Here is a 19328-nt window from a genome sequence, read left to right as displayed (position 1 = left end):
GAGTCCATTTACATTGAAGGTTGTTATTATTCATTTTCCCCACTTTGTTCCTGTGTCCCTGACTCTCTCACTCTTTTTCTTCCTCTGGTTATAGCAGTCCCGTTAACACATCTTGCAGAGCTATTTTGGTGTAGGTGTATTCTTTCAACCTGCTTCTTTCTGGGAAACTCCTAAATTTGCCTTCCATTTTAATTGTGAGCCTTGTTGAGTAGAGTAGTGTTGGTGCAGGCCTTTGCTTTTCATTTCTTGGAATACTTTTTGCCATTCTTCTTTGGTCTGTGGTGTGTCTGTTAACAAATCAGCTGTTAGCCTTACTGGAGTTCCCTTGTATGTTATTTCTTGTGTCTCCCTTGCTGCTTTTAAGATTCTCTCTTTGTCTTTAAATATTAGCATTTGAATTATGATGTGTCTTGTAGTAGTCCTCTTTGGGTTATTCTTGATTGGGACAGTCTATGCTTCCTAAACTGAGTGGCCTTTCTCCTCTCTGGGTTTGGGGAGCTTTCTGTCATTATTTTTTCAAACATGATTTCTTTCCCTTTTTCCTTTTCTTCTTCTTCTGGTATTGTTATGATTCGAATGTGTTGCATTTCATTTTGTCTTGCTGTTCTATTAAGCTATCTTCATATTTTTTACTCTTTTTTTTATTGATTATGCTGTTACAGTTGTTCTATTCCCCCCTTCATTCCCCTCCACCCTACCCCCCTATCCCCACCATTACCCCCCTTTAGTTTATGACCATGTGTCTCAAGTCCTTTAGATTCTATATTTCCCATGCTATTCTTGCCCCCCCCCCCCATCTATTTTCTATCTACTGTCTATGCTACTTATTTTCTGTACCTTCTCCCCCCTTCTCCTCCTCCCACTCCCCTGTTGCTAACCCTCCTTGGGATCTTCATTTCTATGTTTCCACTCCTGATCTAGCTGTCCTTTTAGTTTGCTTTTGTTTTAGGTGTGGTTGTTAATAACTGTGAGTTTGTTGTCCTTTCACTGTTCATGTTTCTTTAACTTCTTTTTCTTAGATAAGTCCCTTTAACATTTCATATAATAAGGGCTTGGTGATGATGAACTCCTTGAATTTGATCTTATCTGAGAAGCACTTTATCTGTCCTTCCATTCTAAATGAAAGTTTTGCTGGATAGAGCAATCTTGGTTGTAGGTCTTTGGTTTTCATGACTTGGAATACTTCTTTCCAGCCCCTTCTTGCCTGTAAGGTCTCTTTTGAGAAATCCGCTGACAGTCTGATAGGAACTCCTTTGTAGGTGACTGTCCCCTTATCTCTTGCTTCTTCTAGGATTCTCTCCTTCATTTTAATCTTGGCTAATGTAATGATGATGTGCCTTGGTGTGTTCCTTCTTGGGTCCAACTTCTTTGGGACTCTCTGAGCTTCCTGGACTTCCTGGAAGTCTATTTCTTTTGCCAGATTGGGGAAATTCTCCTTTATTATTTGTTCAAATAAGTTTTCCACTGGTGGCTGTGTCTTTCCCCCTTCTGCTACCCCTATAATTCGGATGTTGGAGCGTTTAAAGATGTCCTGGAGGTTCCTAAGACTCTCCTCATTTCTTTGAATTCTTGCTTCCTGACTCTTTTCTGTTTGGCCATTATTTGGTTTCTTCTGGTCCACTCCATTGATTTGAGTCCCAGTTTCCTTTTCACCGCTATTGGTGTCCTGTGCAATTCCATTCATTTCAATTAGTTTCACCTTCATATATTTGTCTAATTTGTGGCTATAATCAACCAGTTCTGTGAGGATCCTGATGACCAGTGTTTTAAACTGTGCATCTGAGAGTTTTGCTATTTCTTCATCGCTTAGATCTATGGGCTCTGGGGCTTTGAGAACTTGCGACATTTTTGGTCTGTTCTGGCCCTTTAAGTGTGAGAAGCGGTGCCTTGGACTCCCAGGTGGCTGGGTTGTGACGCTGTATGTGGGGGCGTGGTCATAGCAGGAAAATGATGGCACCCTCTACTGCCGCTTGTCACGGGGACCGCCGGCCCCGGTCCAACCGCCCACTCCCTCGCCTGTCTGCTCGCGCACAAATGGGCGACCCAGTCAACACGCAGCACCGCTTCCCCGCTGTCTCCTTTATGGTCACTCGCTTGGTGGCTCGCTCGTTCGCTCACTAGGTGCAACCCTGTGCCTGGATTCCGCGCCTGAATCAGTCTGACCGAGTCCTCCTGTGCAACCCCTCACCAGCCGCTGGTTTCACCCCTTACCGGTCAGGCTGAAGAATTTGTTGTTAACGGAATTCCGAAAAGTTCAATTTTCCGTGTTCTGGCTGTGCTTTCTGTTGCTAATATTTAGTTGTCTCTAAACTTGGTTGTGTGAGAAGGCACGGCACATCCACCTATGCCTCCATCTTGGCGGAAGTCCTTTTTACTCTTTTTTTTTTGTGCAGCTGCTCTACCTGGACGTTTCTTTCTACCTTGCCTTCTAGCTCACTAATTCAGTCCTCTGCTTCATCCAGCCTGCTTATAATACCTTCTAAATTGTTTTTTATTTCAGAAATTGTATCCTTCATTTCTTCCTGGTTCTTGTTTATAGTTTCTATTTTTTCACACTGTTGTAGCTCCAACTTAGTTCTTTGTAGATGTTCTGTGAGTTCCCTGAGCATCTTTATAATTATTCTTTTGAAATCTATATCTGATAGTTTGCTTGCCTCCATTTCATTTAGCTCTTTATGAGGAGTCTTCCATTCCTTTTGATTATATGTTCTTTCTTTGTCTCCCCATTTTACATCTCTTTTTATTTGTTTCTATGACTCCTGATGCTCTCCTTTTCTAGTTGCCTTTGTAGAGTGAACTTCTGTGTTAGGAGTTTTGTGGAACTGAGGATATAATCCCAGCAGTGGAATTGCTTGGTCATAAGGCAGGTCCATTTTTAGTTTTCTTAGAAAATTCCATACTGTTTTCCACAGTGGTTGTACCAGTCTGAAATCCCACCAACAGTAAACTAGGGACCCCTTTTCCCCACAACCTCTCCAACATTTGTTGTTTGTTGCTTTGTTTATGATAGCCATCCTGACTGGTGTAAAGTGGTATCTCATTGTGGTTTTAATTTGCATCTCTCTGATAGCTAGCGATATTGAGCACCTCTTCATGTGTCTCTGGATCCTCTTTATGTCCTCTTTGGAGAAGTGTCTGTTCAAAAGAACCTATGCACCCCAATGTTCATAGCAGCACAATTTACAATAGCCAAGAGCTGGAAGCAACCTAGGCACCCATCAGTAAATGAATGGATCAAAAAATTATGGTACATATACAAATGGAATTCTATGCAGCGGAAACAAAGAAGGAGCTCCTACCCTTTGCAACAACTTGGATGGAACTGGAAAGCATTATGCTGAGTGAAATAAGCCAGGCAGTGAAAGACAAATACCATATGATCTCACCTTTAACAGGAAGCTAAACAACAAAACAAACAACCAAGCAAAATAAAAACAATGACACTGAAATTGAGAACAGGGGGATAGCGACCAGAGGGGAGAGGGGAGGGAATTTCAGGGGAAAAAGGGGAAGGATTTACAGGAACAAGTATAAAGGACACATGGACAACAACTAAGGTGGGTGGAAATGGGGGGCATGGAGGGTGAGCTGGGATAAGAGTAAAAGAATACTGTAGTTGAAAAATAATTAAATAAAAAAAATTTTAAAGGAGTTCTATGGAACTCAGTAGTGTTATCTCTTTGATCTCCTTGTCTGAATGCACTAGGGTTGCTCCTTCTTCCATTTGTGTAAAATCTCTCATTGTACTTGGGTTTTACTTGTTGGTGGGTTCTCTCCTCCAGCGGGTTTACTTGTGTTCTCAACTCCCACCTTTTCTTGTATGTGATCAGTGACAAGGCAAAGGTGAAATGGAATAAGATGCAGGAGAGTATTCTATGAGATTTATATTACCAGCAGGTACAGGAAAAATAGAAAATCCTTTAGAAAATTACAGCAATAACCATGGTATTTCACCAAACTAGCCACTTTTTATAAAAGGTGAAGAAGAGATAAGACTCTTATTAGAGGGGAGAAAGAATATGAGCTGAATCCAGAAAACAGAGTGCTTTGCAAAGTTAGATGGTGAGGTATAGTGAGAATAAGGGATAGAAGCTAGGCATAGTATATGAGAGAATAGAGTTAACCACAACAGTAATGAAGCTCAGGAAGACAGTGAAATGGGCCAATACCAGGGAGAGGTGTTGTGTGTGATTTATAATAATATGGAATAATAATTATTTACAATAATACAGGAACAATAATAATATGACAAGAAATATATGATTTGAATAAAAAGAATGGAAAATAAAAGACCAAGAGTAGTGTGTTATTGGAATATAAATGAAGTGAAAAAAGAAAAATTAAAATGCAATGTGAAAGGAAGAAGAAAGCAAAACAGCCAAACAATACAATTAAACAAACAAACAAGCAAAACAAAGAAAACTAAACAAAAAGAGAACTAAAAAATAATAAAAGTACATACATAAAGCTAATGAAAAATATAATAAACATAAAAAATAAAATGCAAGTTCTACAGGATGGCAAAGTGAAATTTGTCTCACTTTTCCAGTTGGTTAACACCTTGAGAGAGATCAATTGGGTAAAACCTTCTGATTTCTCTCTGGGTCTGTCTTTGTTTCTTTCACAGCTACAGGTCTTATTATCTCACACTTGGGGGGGAAAGTCTCCTGCTGACTTTAAACCCACCAAGCAAGTTCTGCTGGTCTTCCTGGGTACTGCAGAAGGGAGACTAGGCTTCCTATTTTTTTTCTTTCCTGTGGTTTTGTGAGCATAGCGGCTATGTCTGACCTGCAATATTCACAGGTGTCCAGCCTCCAGCCTAAACCTTCAGAGCTCTGCTCAGCTCTCATTGTCCATCTGAGCCAGGCTGGCACTTTTAATCTTCCACATTGTGTCGCCTATGAGATACATTGATTAGGAACAACTCAAATCCCTTCTCCTCCCTCTTTACTGGGGTGGATACTGCATACTCTCAAAGTCCTTTCAGGGCTGTTTAGTTTCTCTATTAAATTAAGTCTCTCTGGGCACCTCTAACTCTATGAGACCTTGCTGCTCTCCTCTGATATCTCCTGAGATGCCCATCCTCCTCCCTCTTTGCTAGCCCAGCTACTGCACAAAAGAGGTCCTTGCACAGAGGCTGTGTGCCATTTTTTGTAGTGAGTTTCCCTGGTTGTGGGGTACTGTTCTTAACTGGTGCCCAGCTTTTCACAAAGCCCAACTCTCTGACCAGTCCCAAGACTCTTCAGGTCATGGTCAGTTGCAGGCAAACTCTTCTCCTATCTCCAGGTGTCTCCCTGTTCCCTGATTTCTCTGGTACTAATTGAGCCAGTGACCACAGTCCAAGCTGGGGAACACCCTCTGCTGTGTGTCTTCCATTGTGTCTTTATGCCCCCAGCAAGTTCAAGCATCCAGATCTCTCCTAGGTGGAATTGACTTACCTGCTCTGGGAGAGAAGGGAGCTGTGAAGTTAAAATTGCTGACCCAGCTCCCCTCCAAAGCTCCTATGGCAGCTGTGGTCCCAGGCGCAGAGCCCAGGGACCTTCCCATCCAGCTTCCAAAATCTCCTAACCATCCCTTTTAAAGCATCTTCTGCAATCTTTGGCTTCCAACCTTCATATAAGCTGTGATTCTGTTTGCTGTTCACTCTGTTCTTCAGAACATTGGCTAAATTTCCCAGTTGAGTGCATGAGCAAGTGGATTAAGCTCCCACCTACCTCATCACTACCTTCCTGAACAGATTCTTTTTCTTTCCTAGTGTTTTCTCTTTTTTTCATTGTTGAAGGCTGTAGTAGCAAAATTGTTTAAGATTTCCCCAACCTAAGTTTACACACACACACACACACACACACACACACACACACACACACACGATTACTGAAATCCTGTTTTTTTAGCTTGGTTTAACTGCTGTTTTGACGGAGAGTTCCTTGAATGTCATAAAGTAAAACAATCAAACAAAAAATTTTAAAAGCCTTAAAATAGAAAAGAACCACATCTCCAATTATTTACCAATTGGGTCAGTGCTAACTGTTCTTTCACTACTTAAATAAGCTTGCTTTGAGCCTAGAGTACGGCCACAGATGAAAGAAAGGCTAAAAAGTCTTCTGAGGTCTTTTCCGAGCACATATTTTGCCTAGCATGTATGTGTTAAGATTTCTTTATATACAATATTGCTTTTGCATGTTCAAATTTCCTACAGCCTCACCTCAGTTTCTCTTTTGGGCTTCAATTTGTATTGTGTATGCCTTCACCCTTTTACTCTAGAAGTCTGTGCATATGTAGTTCCTTTGCAGCTTTTTCAAGCACTCTGCTGTTTTTTTTCTACCAGCATTCTGAATTATGCAAGACAGAGATGAACACCCACATCAGTTTTTTTGGTGTCCCCTAGTCAAGTTGGAACAAATATATGTAACAATTTATAAATAAAGTCTGTTCTACTTTCTCAGGTTTGAGGAAGACAAGTTGAAATTGGGCTTCACTGCTAAAGTTGAAGAGTGTTGTCTCCTCAGGGAAGGAGTGGGTTAAGGGTGAGTAAATCAAATTACAACATTTTTATAGCATTTTGAAGATGGCTTTTTAAAAATCATTATCTCAGGCTATATATTTTTTAATTTTAGAGAGAAAGGGAGGGGAGTGAGTGAGAGAGAACGTGAGAGAAAAACATCAGTTGGTTGCCTCTCCAATGTGCTTAGGCTGGGGCTCAAACTCACAAAGTAGGTATTTGCCCTGACCAGAAATTGCACCCATAACCTTTCAGTGTAAGGGAGGATGCTCCAACCAACTGAACCATCAGGCCAGGGCAGAGATAACTTTTTTAGATTGTGCATTTGCTTGGTTGCTCTAAATCTTTTACTGTTTCCCAAAGCTCAGATGATATTGGCTCTGGCAATTTCTGAGACTTTTAAATGTTTCTGTGGAGTAATAAGAGCTTAGAGCCTTCTAGTCTGCAATTTTGCTCTTGTCCTGCATGTGAACATATTTTAAAATCACTGAAACAATGCTATTAAAAGACAGACTATATAAGTAAGAATCTACTTTATATTCTTTGTAAGACACACTCTTCAATAAAGCAGAAATGTTGAAAGTAAAATTATGAAAAAGTGCATACCATGTAAAAAGTAAGAATAAGAAGGATTGAGTGACTAGTTAATATCATAATATAGCAATGGCAAAAATATTACCAACAGTAAGGAGGAATATTATAAATGATAAAAGGACTAGTTTTTCAAGATGCTATAGAATTATATATGAAGTAAAGCTTGACAAAACTGAAAAAAGAAATGGGCAAATCCTCAATGATAATATAAGCCATATACAAAGCAGTAAGTACTGCTTTTATTTTAACAGATAAAGTAGACACAAAGCAGTAAGTACACATTAAGATATAAGTGAACTGATTAACAGCTGTGGCTAAATTAACATATTAGAACACATCATCTAACACCTGTGGAATAAATTTTAAGAACTGTGTCAAATATAAAGTGATTTAGATTTTGTATTATCTGCATGCAAAGAAGTAGCCTCCCACAGTTTTATGATTGCTGGTAAAGGCAAGAGACTCCTGGATCAGAGACCAAGGACTTTATTACTCAGAGCATACAAACATCCTGAGTTACAGGTTTAAATTAGGTCTATTTGCCTCCAAACTCCCCTTGAGGTGATGCAGTCTGGCTTAGGTAGATCCGGTAGTGAGTTTGTATCACAGGTGAGGATCTTGAACTTAGAAATACTCAGTCTTTTACATGGGGTGAAACAAACCTGCCAAATCTTGCCCCATATGAAGGCATTATCTTTATTATAGTAGATGGAAAGCTAACCCGTTCTTTGCTCCATATTGACACATCTTTATCTTCAAAGTCTGTTTTCTATGCAAGCACCCTCGAAGTGATAAAAATGGCCACCAGTGTTTGTATTCACAAGACATGCAGAACATGAAATATCCATGGAAAATTTCCTATCAATAAAATTTCTGTTTAAGTGCACAGGAAACAGTTACCAAAATAGACCATAGGATGGGTCATATTAGGAGCTCCTACCCTTCACGACAGCATGAATGGAACTAGAAAACATTACGCTAAACTAAAAAAGCCAGGCAGTGAAAGACAAATGATCTCATGATCACATGATCTCACTTATAAGTGTAACCTAATCAACAAAACAAATAAGCAAGAAAAATAGAGTCAGAGACACTGAAATAAAGAGCAAACTGACAGTGAATAGAGGGGAAGAAGGAGTGGGATAATGGGGGAAAGAAAGGGAAGGGTTGTCAAGGAACATGTATAAAGGACCCACGGACAAAGACAAAGGGAAGTAGGATTAAGGGTGGGAGGAGGAAGTTGGTGGGGAGAGAGATATGGTAGGAAAATGGAGACAACTGTACTTGAACAACAATAAAAATAAACAAAATTTTAGACATCTCAAAAAGCCCGAAAGCAGTCAAATCATACTGAGTTTGTTCTCTGATCACAATGGTATTAAACTCAAAATTAAAAACAAAAATACCTCAGAAAATCACAAACTATTTGGAAATTAAGCAGTGTACTTCTAAATAAATTGTGAATAAAAATATCACATGGTAACTAGTTACTACTTCAAACTGAAAACAGGGAACACAATAATTAGCACTTGTTGGATGCAAACAGATTCCTTTATTGCTCTAAGTGCCTATATTAGAATGAGACAGTTAAACTTAGTGATCTGAACTTTCACTTCAAGAAGTTATAGAGCAGAAGAAATAATGAGAGAGATACTGGGAAGATGGCCACAGAGTAAGATGGAGCTGATACTAGCTCCTGTACTCATGGGTGAAAATCCTGGCAGATCTATAGAGAAACAGCACAATAAACCATTGGTTACCCAGCATTTATAAAATTAAAAGACCAGAGATTGTGACCGATGCTGAAACACCAGACGGCAGCAGAGTCAGCTACTGGGGCTGGGTCTCACGCAGCCCCTGTGCTGCCGCCAGAGCAACAGGCCTGGGAGCCGGGGAGTCAGGTACGGGAGCTGGACACTCCAAGCCCCTGTAACGGTCCTGGGAGACAGAGGAGTCAGGAACCGGAGCGGAGACATCCTCTGCCTTTGTGCTGACGCCATAGCTACCGGCCTGGGCAACGGAAGGGTCAGTTGCAGGAGCTGGGACACCAAAGGCCCCTGTGATGCCACCATAGAGACAGGCCTGGGCCCTGAGGAGCCAGCTACGGGAGCCGGGACGTTCACAGATCCTGTGCCACTGCCATAGCCAAGGCTGGACGCCGGGGAGTCAGGTAAGGAAGCCGGGACTCTCCAAACCCCTGTGACGCAGCAGAGGAGCCAGCTACGGGAGCTGGAAAGTTCTCAGATCCTGTGCGACTGCCATAGCAACGGGACTGGATGCCGGGGAGTCAGGTATGGAAGCTGGGACACTCCAAACCCCTGAGACAGCCCTGGGTGGCAGAGGAGCCCTCTACGGGAACTGGGACATTCTCAGCCCCTGTGCTGCTGCCATAGTGATGGGACTGGACACTGGGGAATCAGGTACGGGAGTTGGGACATTCTAAGCCTCTGTGCCACTGCCATAGAGACAGGACTAGATGCTGGGGAGTCAGGTACGGAAACCGGGACACTCCAAACCCCTGTGACGGCCCTGGGCGGCAGAGAGAGCCAGATACGGGAGCCAGGACATTCCCAGCCCCTGTGCTGCTGCCATAGTAACAGGCCTAGGTGCTTGAGGAGGCGGCTACTAGAGCCGGGACATTCAGCAGTGGTAGGCGACCAATGCAGGGACCAGCCCGAGGACCAGCATGAGTGTAGGTGGAGACAAAGAACATCAAGAAACTTCAAGGAGTCTGCACCACTGAACTTCACAAGGATCATACCACAGAAGTTTACACCATAAAACCAGGGTTTCAGAACAGATCAATTTTAGAAGCAGAGACTAACAAGAAGAGTCTCAAACAACGGGAAGACAAAGAAACAATCCCCAAATGAAAGAAAAAGCAGAAACTTCGGAAAGAATGTTAGATGAAATAGAGGCTGACCAACTATCAGATAGTGAGTTCAAAGCACTGGTTATTATGAAGTTCAAAGAGCTCACAGTGAACTACCAGAAACTACAGGGGAATTATAATGATCTCTCTGCAAACTACAGCAACATGAAAAAGGAAATGGAAACTATCAGCAAGAGACAAGAGGAAATGAAGAACACAATTTCCGAATTGAAGTACACAGTAGAAAGTTTCCAAAGTAGGACAGATGAAGCGGAGGATAGGATTAGTGAGTTGGAGGACAAGGTAGAAAGCATCTCACAGAAAGAGCAAGAAAATGAAAAGAGGCTCAGAAAGAATGAAGAGGGATTAAGAGAAATACAAGACAATATGAAATGTAATAATATCCGAATAATAGGAATACCAGAAGGAGAAGAAGAAGAACAAGGGATAGAAAACGTATTTGAACGAGTAATGAGAGAAAATTTTCCTAATGTGATAAGAGAAAAAGTCTCACAAATCCAGGAATCACAGAGAGTCCCAACCAAGAGGAACCCAAGGAGGCCCACTTCAAGACACATCATCATCAAAATGGCAAAATTCCAAGACAGAGAGAATCTTAAAGGCAGCAAGGGAGAAAAAAGAAATAACATACAAGGGAGCACCAATAAGGTTAACTACTGACTTCTCAATGGAAACACTTCAAGCAAGAAGAGAATGGCAAGAAATATTTCAAGTAATGAGAACCAGAGGCCTACAACCAAGGCTACTTTACCCAGCAAGGCTCTCAATCAAGATAGATGGCCAAATAAAGAGCTTCCAAGACAAAAGATGTCTAAAAGAATATGCCTCCACCAAACCAGCTCTACAAGAAATACTAAAATGACTGCTTTAAGGGAAGGAAGGATAAGAGGGAGACAGAGGGGAACACAGGTACAAAAATGGCAATGAATAAGTACCTATCAATAATAACCTTAAACGTAAATGGAGTAAATGCTCCAATCAAAAGACAGAGAATAGCTCAATGGATAAGAAAGCATGACCAACACATATGCTGCCTACAAGAGACTCACCTCAGGACAAAAGACCATCACAGACTAAAAGTGAAAGGCTGGAAACAAATTTACCAAGCAAACAGACAAGAAAAAAAAGCTGGGGTAGCAATTCTCATATCAGACAAAATAGACTTAAAAAAAAAAGGCTATAAAGAGAGACCCAGAAGGTCACTTCATTATACTCAAGGGAAGAATCCACCAAGAAGACATTAACATTGTAAACATATATGCACCAAACATAGGGGCACCCAAATATATCAAGAAAATCTTAGAGGACTACAGGAATAATACTGACAGCAACACAATTATAGTTGGGGATTTTAACACCCCACTATCAAAAATGGACAGATCTTCCAAACAAAAATAACAACAACGACACTGTGGCATTGAACAACAGCCTAGATGAAATGGACTTAACTGATATATATAGAGCCCTTCATCCCAAAGAAGCTAAATACACATTCTTTTCAAATGCACATGGAACATTTTCAAAGATAGACCACATGATAGGACACAAAACGAGCCTCAAAAAATTCAAGAAAATTGAAATCATACCAAGCATCTTCTCTGACCACAAGGGACTGAAATTAGAAACCGACCCCAAAGAAAAACACCCAAAGCACCCAAAAACATGGAGACTGAATGGTATGCTATTAAACAACGAATGGGTCAAGAATGAAATTAGGGAAGAAATAAAAACATTTCTGGAAACAAATGAAAATGATCTCACAACAACCCAAAACTTATGGGACACAGCCAAGGCAGTCCTGAGAGGAAAGTTTATAGCAACACAGGCCTACCTAAAGAAAATAGAAACATCTCAAACAAACAACCTAACCCTACGCCTGCAAGAACTCAAGGAACAACAACAAAGACAGCCCAGAGCAAGCAGAAAGAAGGAAATAACCAAGATTAGAGCAGAATTAAATGACATAGAAACTAAAAGCACAATTTTAAGGATTAATGAATCCAGGAGTTGGTTCTTTGAGAAGATAAACAAAATAGACAAGCCTTTAAGTAGGCTCATCAAGAAAAGAAGGGAGAGGACACAAATAAACACAATCAGAAATGACAAAGGAGAGATTACAACTGATACCACAGAAATAGAAAGGATTGTAAGAAATTACTATGAAGAACTGTATGCCAAGAAATTTGAAAACCTATGGGAAATGGACACATTTCTAGAAAAATACAATCTTCCAAAACTCAGTGAAAAAGAAGCAGAAAAATCTAAATAGACCAATAACAGCAAAAGAAATTGAAGCAGTAATCAAGAAACTCCCATCACACAAAAGCCCTGGACCAGATGGTTTCACAGGAGAATTCTACAAAGTATTTAAGGAAGAGCTAACCCCTATTCTCCACAGACTATTTCAAAAAATACAGAAGGATGGAAAACTGCCAAATTCTTTTTATGAAGCCAGCATCATCTTAATTCCAAAACCAGATAGAGATACAACAAAGAAAGAAAACTTCAGGCCAATGTCGCTGATGAACATAGATGCTAAAATCCTCAACAAAATATTGGCAAATCGCATCCAACAATATATCAAAAAGATCATACACCATGACCAAGTGGGATTCATCCCAGGGATGCAAGGATGGTTCAGTATTCGCAAATCAGTAAATGTAATACATCACATAAACAAAAGCAAAGACAAAAATCACATGATCATATCAATAGATGCGGAAAAAGCTTTTGATAAGGTACAGCACCCATTTGTGATAAAAACACTGAGCAAAGTGGGAATACAGGGAGCATTCCTCAACATAATAAGGGCCATATATGAGACACCTAAAGTCAACATCATATTCAATGGGCAAAAACTAAAGGCTTTTTTACCAAGATCAAAACGAGACAAGGTTGTCCACTTTCACCACTACTATTCAACATAGTATTGGAAGTTTTAGCCACAGCGATCAGACAAGAAAAGGAAATAAAAGGCATCCAAATAGGAAAGGAGGAAGCAAAACTTTCACTGTTTGCAGATGACATGATAGTGTACATGGAAAATCCTATAGACTCTACCCAAAAACTGCTCAAACTAATTAATGAGTTTGGCAAAACAGCTGGTTACAAAGTCAATATCCAGAAATCAAAGGCATTTTTGTATACCAACAGTGAATCAGCAGAAGCAGAAATAAAGAGAAAAATCCCATTTGATATAGCAAAAAGAAAAATAAAATATCTGGGAATAAATCTAACTAAGGAGGTAAAAAACCTGTATGCAGAAAACTACACAGCCCTGAAGAATGAAATCAAGGAAGACACAAACAAATGGAAACATATACCTTGTTCATGGATTGGAAGAATTAACATCATCAAAATGTCCATACTACCCAAAGCAATATACAGATTCAATGCAATACCTATTAAAGTACCAATGACATATTTCACAGACATAGAACAAACACTTCAAAAATTTATAAGGAACCATAAACGAACCCGAATAGCAGTTGCTCTTTTGAGAAAGAAGAACAAAGTACGGCGGATCACAATGCCTGATACCAAAGTGTATTACAAGGCCACTGTAATCAAAACAGCCTGGTACTGGCATAAAGACAGGCACATAGACCAATGGAACAGAACAGAGAGCGCAGAAATCAACACAACTCTCTACAGTCAATTAATATTTGACAAAGGGGGCAGTAACATCAAATGGAGTAAAGATAGCCTCTTCAACAAATGGTGTTGGGAGAACTGGACAGCTATGTGCAAAAAAATGAAACTTGAGCACCAACTTACACCATACAGCAAAATAAATTCAAGGTGGATAAAGGACTTAAATGTAAATCGTGACACCGTTCAAGTCCTAGAGGAGGACATTGGCAAGAAAATCTTAGATATTTCACGCAGCAACTTCTTTACTGATATGTCCCCTAGAGTAAGGAATGTAAAGGAAAGAATAAACAAATGGGATCTCATCAAAATAAAGAGCTTCTGCATGGCTAAAGAAAACAGTATTAAATTAAAAAGACAGCCAACTGTATGGGAAAACATATTTGCCAATTGTACCTCAGACAAAGGTTTAATCTCCAACATATACAAAGAACTTACACGACTCCACTCTAAGAAGACACCCAATCCAATTAAAAAATGGGAAAAGGACTTGAACAAACACTTCTCCAAGGAGGACATACAGAACATTCAGAGACACATGAAGAGATGCTCAATATCGTTAGCTATCAGAGAGATGCAAATTAAAACCACAATGAGATACCACTTTACACCAGTCAGGATGGCTATCATAAACAAAGCAACAAACAACAAATGTTGGGGAGGTTGTGTGGAAAAGGGGTCCTTAGTTCACTGTTGGTGGTATTGCAGACTGGTACAACCATTATGGAAAACAGTATGGAATTTTCTCAGAAAAATAAAAATCGACCTGCCTTTTGACCTAGCAATTCCACTGCTGGGATTATATCCTAAGAATCCTAAAACATCAATATCAATGAAGCTATGCACCACAATGTTCATAGCAGCACAATTTACAATAGCCAAGAGTTGGAAGCAACCTAGGTGCCCATCAGTAAATGAATGGATCAAAAAATTGTGGTACATATACACAATGGAATTCTGTGCTGCAGAGAGAAAGAAGGAGCTACTACCCTTTGCAACAACATGGATGGAACTGGAAAGCATTATGCTGAGTGAAATAGGCCAGGTGCTGAAAGACAAATACCATATGATCTCACCTTTAACAGGAAGCTAAACAACAAAACAAACAAGCAAGCAGAAAAAAAAAACAAACAAAGACACTGAAATAGAGAATAATGGGATAGTGACCAGAGGGGAGAAGGAAGGGAAGTTAAGGGGAAAAAGGGGGAGGGATTTGGAGGAACAAATAGGAAGGACACAGGGACGAGAACTAAGGGGGGTGGAAATGGGAGGGAGTTGGGGAGCAAGGGGCGGGGGAGGCTGGGATGGGAAAATAGACAAAACACTGTACTTGAAAAATAACTAAATAAAATTAAAAAAATAAAAAATAAATAAATAAATAAAATTAAATTAAAAGAAAAAAATAAAAAAATTAAAAGAAAAAAAAGAATTGGGATACAGCACCCTCCAACTTCCCCCACCCATAGATGATGGACTTTCTCTACCAACAACATTCCATACATTTGGAAGGCACAATGGCTTCTTCAAATGGGCAGACTCCTACATAATGCTACAGTATTATAAAGAATCAGAAAAACATGACACTGCCAAAGGAACAAAGTAAACTTCCAGGAACTAACCCCAAGAAATGGAGATCCATGAATTGCCTCACAGAATTCAAAAGAATCATTCTAAAGATATTCAGAGAGCTACAAGAAAATACAGACAACTTGGTAAAATCAAGGAAACAGCACAAGAACACAATGAGAATTTCAACAAAGAGAAACATTTTTAAAAATAAGAAATTTTGGAGCTGAGAATAAATAACTGAAGAATTCTATAGAGAGCTTCAATAACAACCAATTAGAAGAAAAAAATCAGTGAGGTCAATTAAAATTATCCACTCAGATAGTTAAAAATGAAAAGGAGTTAAGAAGACCTATGAGATTTATGAGCTACCTTTAAGAGAAACAATGTATACATCATTGGCATTGGAAGGAGAAGACAAAGAAAGAGATAGAAAGCTTATTTAAGGAAATAAGAACTTCCTAAACATGGAAATGATTTGTACATCCAAGTTCATGAAGTTAGTGAATTATGCCAAACTTTTAATTCAAATTACCTCCCCCCAAAGAAATCTAACAAAACTCTCAAAAATCAAAAATACATAATTTTAAAAGCCAATACTCCCCAACTGTCACCTGCCTGGGTTCTCAGCCACCCTCTGAACAGTGGCTCATTGTTCTTCCAATCACATAATTGTCCAGCTCAAGGTCCTAAGTAGCTCCCTGTGCCTCAATAGAAATTCTTTTGAAAACTCCAAGGCACACTACTTCAGTTAGTTACATTGAAGTGGTGGCTCCTGTCAGGTCTTACCTGCCTGCCTCCCCCTGAGCTCTACTCTCTGCTGCTCACTTTGGGTCTGATTAGCACACCTAACATGTGGGGAAGACTACCTTCTTTTATTTTGCTGTTCCTATGCCTGGCCTGTTTTAGCCCCATTTTTCATTAGGTGGGTACCCACCACACTGCAATGTATGGCCTCCAGACAGAGAGCTCCTGAGTGATGGGATCTGTGTACTCAAGGCTGTGGGGGCGACTTTGCCCACAAAGTCCCACCATCCGCCATGGATGAAAGTAACACTACCAAGACTTGATCTGCTTGGGGAGGAGGGGTGGTCAATCTCTCAGAGGAGAAGGACCAAGAACCTCTTCTTCAGTGGCTTTTATTAGGTTTGTAACACACAGGAATAGAGGTAAAGCTCATCAATCAATGTAGGCGCCAAGGATCGAACAGTAGATAACATTTGGAAGAAATCTGAGGGCTTAGTCTGAGTCCGTGTCTGTCAGGTAAGGGGGCTGCAAAAACTTTGGGAGATATGCTCATTTCCTGCTCAGACCCTTATCATGTGAATGAAAACACTCTTAGGAAAGCAGGTTTCACAGGACTTTTAGGAACTCTTTCTTATGCCTGATCACCCCGGATTCCGCTCTAGCCAGCAAGGGGCTGCGCCATCTCCCCTATCATAGGTTTTCAGGCTTAAGTGGATTAGAGCCAAGAAGCACTTCTCTCAGAGGACACGGGTACTTGGCTATGTCAGAATAGCTGGGGGGGCGAGAGTCTGTCATTCCCTCTTTGTTGCAGCTCCCCCCACCAAGTCCTTCCATGATGGCCCCCCAAGTGATCATGTCTGGCTTAGGTTGTCCCCCCCCGGAAAGGTTGTACCTGTCATTGACTATCCCACTATGCATTGGGGGCTGGGGAGAAAGCAGAAGCAGTGCTTACTGTGAGAGACAAGCTTTGTCTCCTTGTGACTCTCATTACAGAGGTTGCTCACTCAGTCATAGCCACAGGAGGCAGTTACAACCCCTGAAACCAGGCAGAGCGGTTCCCAACACAAGGCTCCAGCATGTCTTTGAAATGTTGATGGAATATGAGGGCAAAAGAACACTGGGAGAGAGAGAGAGAGAGACATGACTAAGTGAATGGGTAGTGGAACTGTGGTATTACATCTATCACTGTTAATATATAGATGATGTAGTTTTATACAACTTAATAAAAAAGATTCTAAAAAACCAAAAGCAAAAGCTTGCCTGGTGGTTTTCACCCCAAAAAAGGAGTTTAAGCACATTTATATTGTCATATATTGTTTGTTACTGCAGAAAATGTAACTTACTCATCTCTGTTCCCTGCAGCCTAGCACAGAAGCCAGAATTTATTGATGCTAAACATTCCTGCCAAGTAGTCCCATGTGTGAAAGTGTGTGGGTGTAAAATTATGATATAAGAATTCTAGTAAAAAATTTATATTTGATCTTTCATTCCTGGCACTAGAACTGCTTAAAAAGCAAACAAACAAAAAAACCTTGCAATTTCCTGAGTGATAGGGTTGATTGGATTATTTTTGTTATTCATAACAAGCCCTTTTCAATCAGACCAGAATTTGTGCTAATAAGGTGACTCTTGGAGGATAGGGACTAATGGTCAGAGGAATCAACCATAAGATTAGAGGGTTGGATCTTTCAACACTAACTCCAGACTTTCAAGGAGGGGAGAGTGGGCTGGAGGTCTAGTTAATCACCAGTGGCCAATAATTTAATCAATCCTGTCTCTGTAAATGAACCTCCTTAAAAAAACTAAACATCAGGGTTTGAAGAGCTTCCTGTTTGATAAACACATATATGCTGAGAAGATGGCACACCCCAAACTTTACGAGGAGAGACACTCTTGCACTGGGTCTGCTGGACCTCAATCTAAGAAGAACCTCTTCATCTGGCTGATCATCTGTATTCTTTATAATAAATTAGTAATTGTCAGTAAAGTGTTTTCCTCAGTTCTGTGATCTGTAAAGCAAATTATTCAACCTGAAGAAAGAAAGTGGGGATCCCCAATTTATAGTCAAGTCAGACAGAATTGTGGGTAACTTCTACACTCACTAATTGTGACTGGCATCTAAAGTAGGGGTAGTCTTGTGCGACTGAACCTCTAATCTCCTGGGTCTGTGCTATATCCAGGTAGTTAGTTCAGAATTGAATTGAATTGTAAGACATCCAGTTGGTGTTTACAGATAACTGGAGAATTGACTGGTATGGGAAAACTACACATTGGGTATTAGAAGTGTTGTGAGTAATCTGAGAAACAGATTTTAGAATGAAGTTATAGATGTATATCTGGAACTTGTACATGTGCAGTGTATATGTGTGGGGTTGTAGAAGAATATGCTGGTGTGTGTGGCTAGCTTATGCTGTATCACCTTTATCAGTGGCTTGACTTACACAACAAGGATTTAATGTTCCTTATAATGAAGCTTGGCAGGAGTCTCCATATGGAACCCATTTAGACCCAGACTAATGGAGGCCCCATTCCAACATGAGCTCCTTCATCATGAAGACAGATGGAAAGATGTGGTAAATGTGTACTTCCTCTTAACACTTCTTTCCTGAACATCACCCATCATTTTATCTCATTTTTTTTTCATTTTTTCAGGGCAAGTCAAACAGCCTCACCTAATTCAAAGTGGGGAGGCTAGAAAAGTTTTTCAAGAAGAAATGGGGAATAGAATACTGTGAACAGGTGATGGAAGACCCCTAGAAACTTGAGTCATTGAGACCATTTAGAAGAATCTTCTTTTCTTTCTCCACAGCTGGGCACTGAGGCAGGATCCACAATTCAGAGATTGGCTGGGAAGCACAGTTTGAAAGGCTAAACACTCCACAAATCTTGGACATGCTTCCAATCTCTCTTTTTGGTAGAAATGTGGAAGTTTAGATGAAATAGATTAAATAAAATGTCAATTTGAAAAATACCAATCTTTTATGTATATTCCAAAAGGAGAGATTCCATTATCTGTATTTGTCTTGGGCACATCTCTTGGGGCAGATGTGGTGTACTAATAGGGGCAGTAAGGGCTGTAGAGGTGGGAACCCACAGTCTTTAGGTCAGACAGGTCAGCCACTGTCCAACTCTGTGGACTTGGGTAGCTACTTCACCTTTCCTCCTCATTTGTAGACTGGGGCTGATAACCATCCCCACCATTCATGTGGTTGTGGAGACTGAAAGAGACTGTTCCTGGACCACACTTAGCACCGGACCTGGGCCAAAGCATGTGCTCACCATGACAATGATGTTTGCTGCTCATCATCATCACAGCTGGCCTCATTATGGCATAGCCAGTCCTGTGTGAGTGTGCACAGGTTACTAAATCTTTTA

The 19328-nt window shown here is 40.4% G+C and overlaps 1 pseudogene; it reads left to right on the top strand.

Moving 5' to 3' along the window:
- The window catches only part of LOC128627620 (developmental pluripotency-associated protein 4-like), a 98356-nt pseudogene that overhangs the window by 61142 nt on the left and 17886 nt on the right, over positions 1–19328 (top strand).

Source organism: Artibeus jamaicensis, unplaced genomic scaffold (genome assembly GCF_021234435.1).
Source record: "Artibeus jamaicensis isolate MK-2021 breed Jamaican fruit bat unplaced genomic scaffold, CSHL_Jam_final contig_463, whole genome shotgun sequence".
Lineage (NCBI taxonomy): Eukaryota > Metazoa > Chordata > Mammalia > Chiroptera > Phyllostomidae > Artibeus > Artibeus jamaicensis.
The sequence above is the reverse complement of the archived record's forward strand: the minus strand, read 5'-3'. Positions and strand labels throughout refer to the sequence as shown.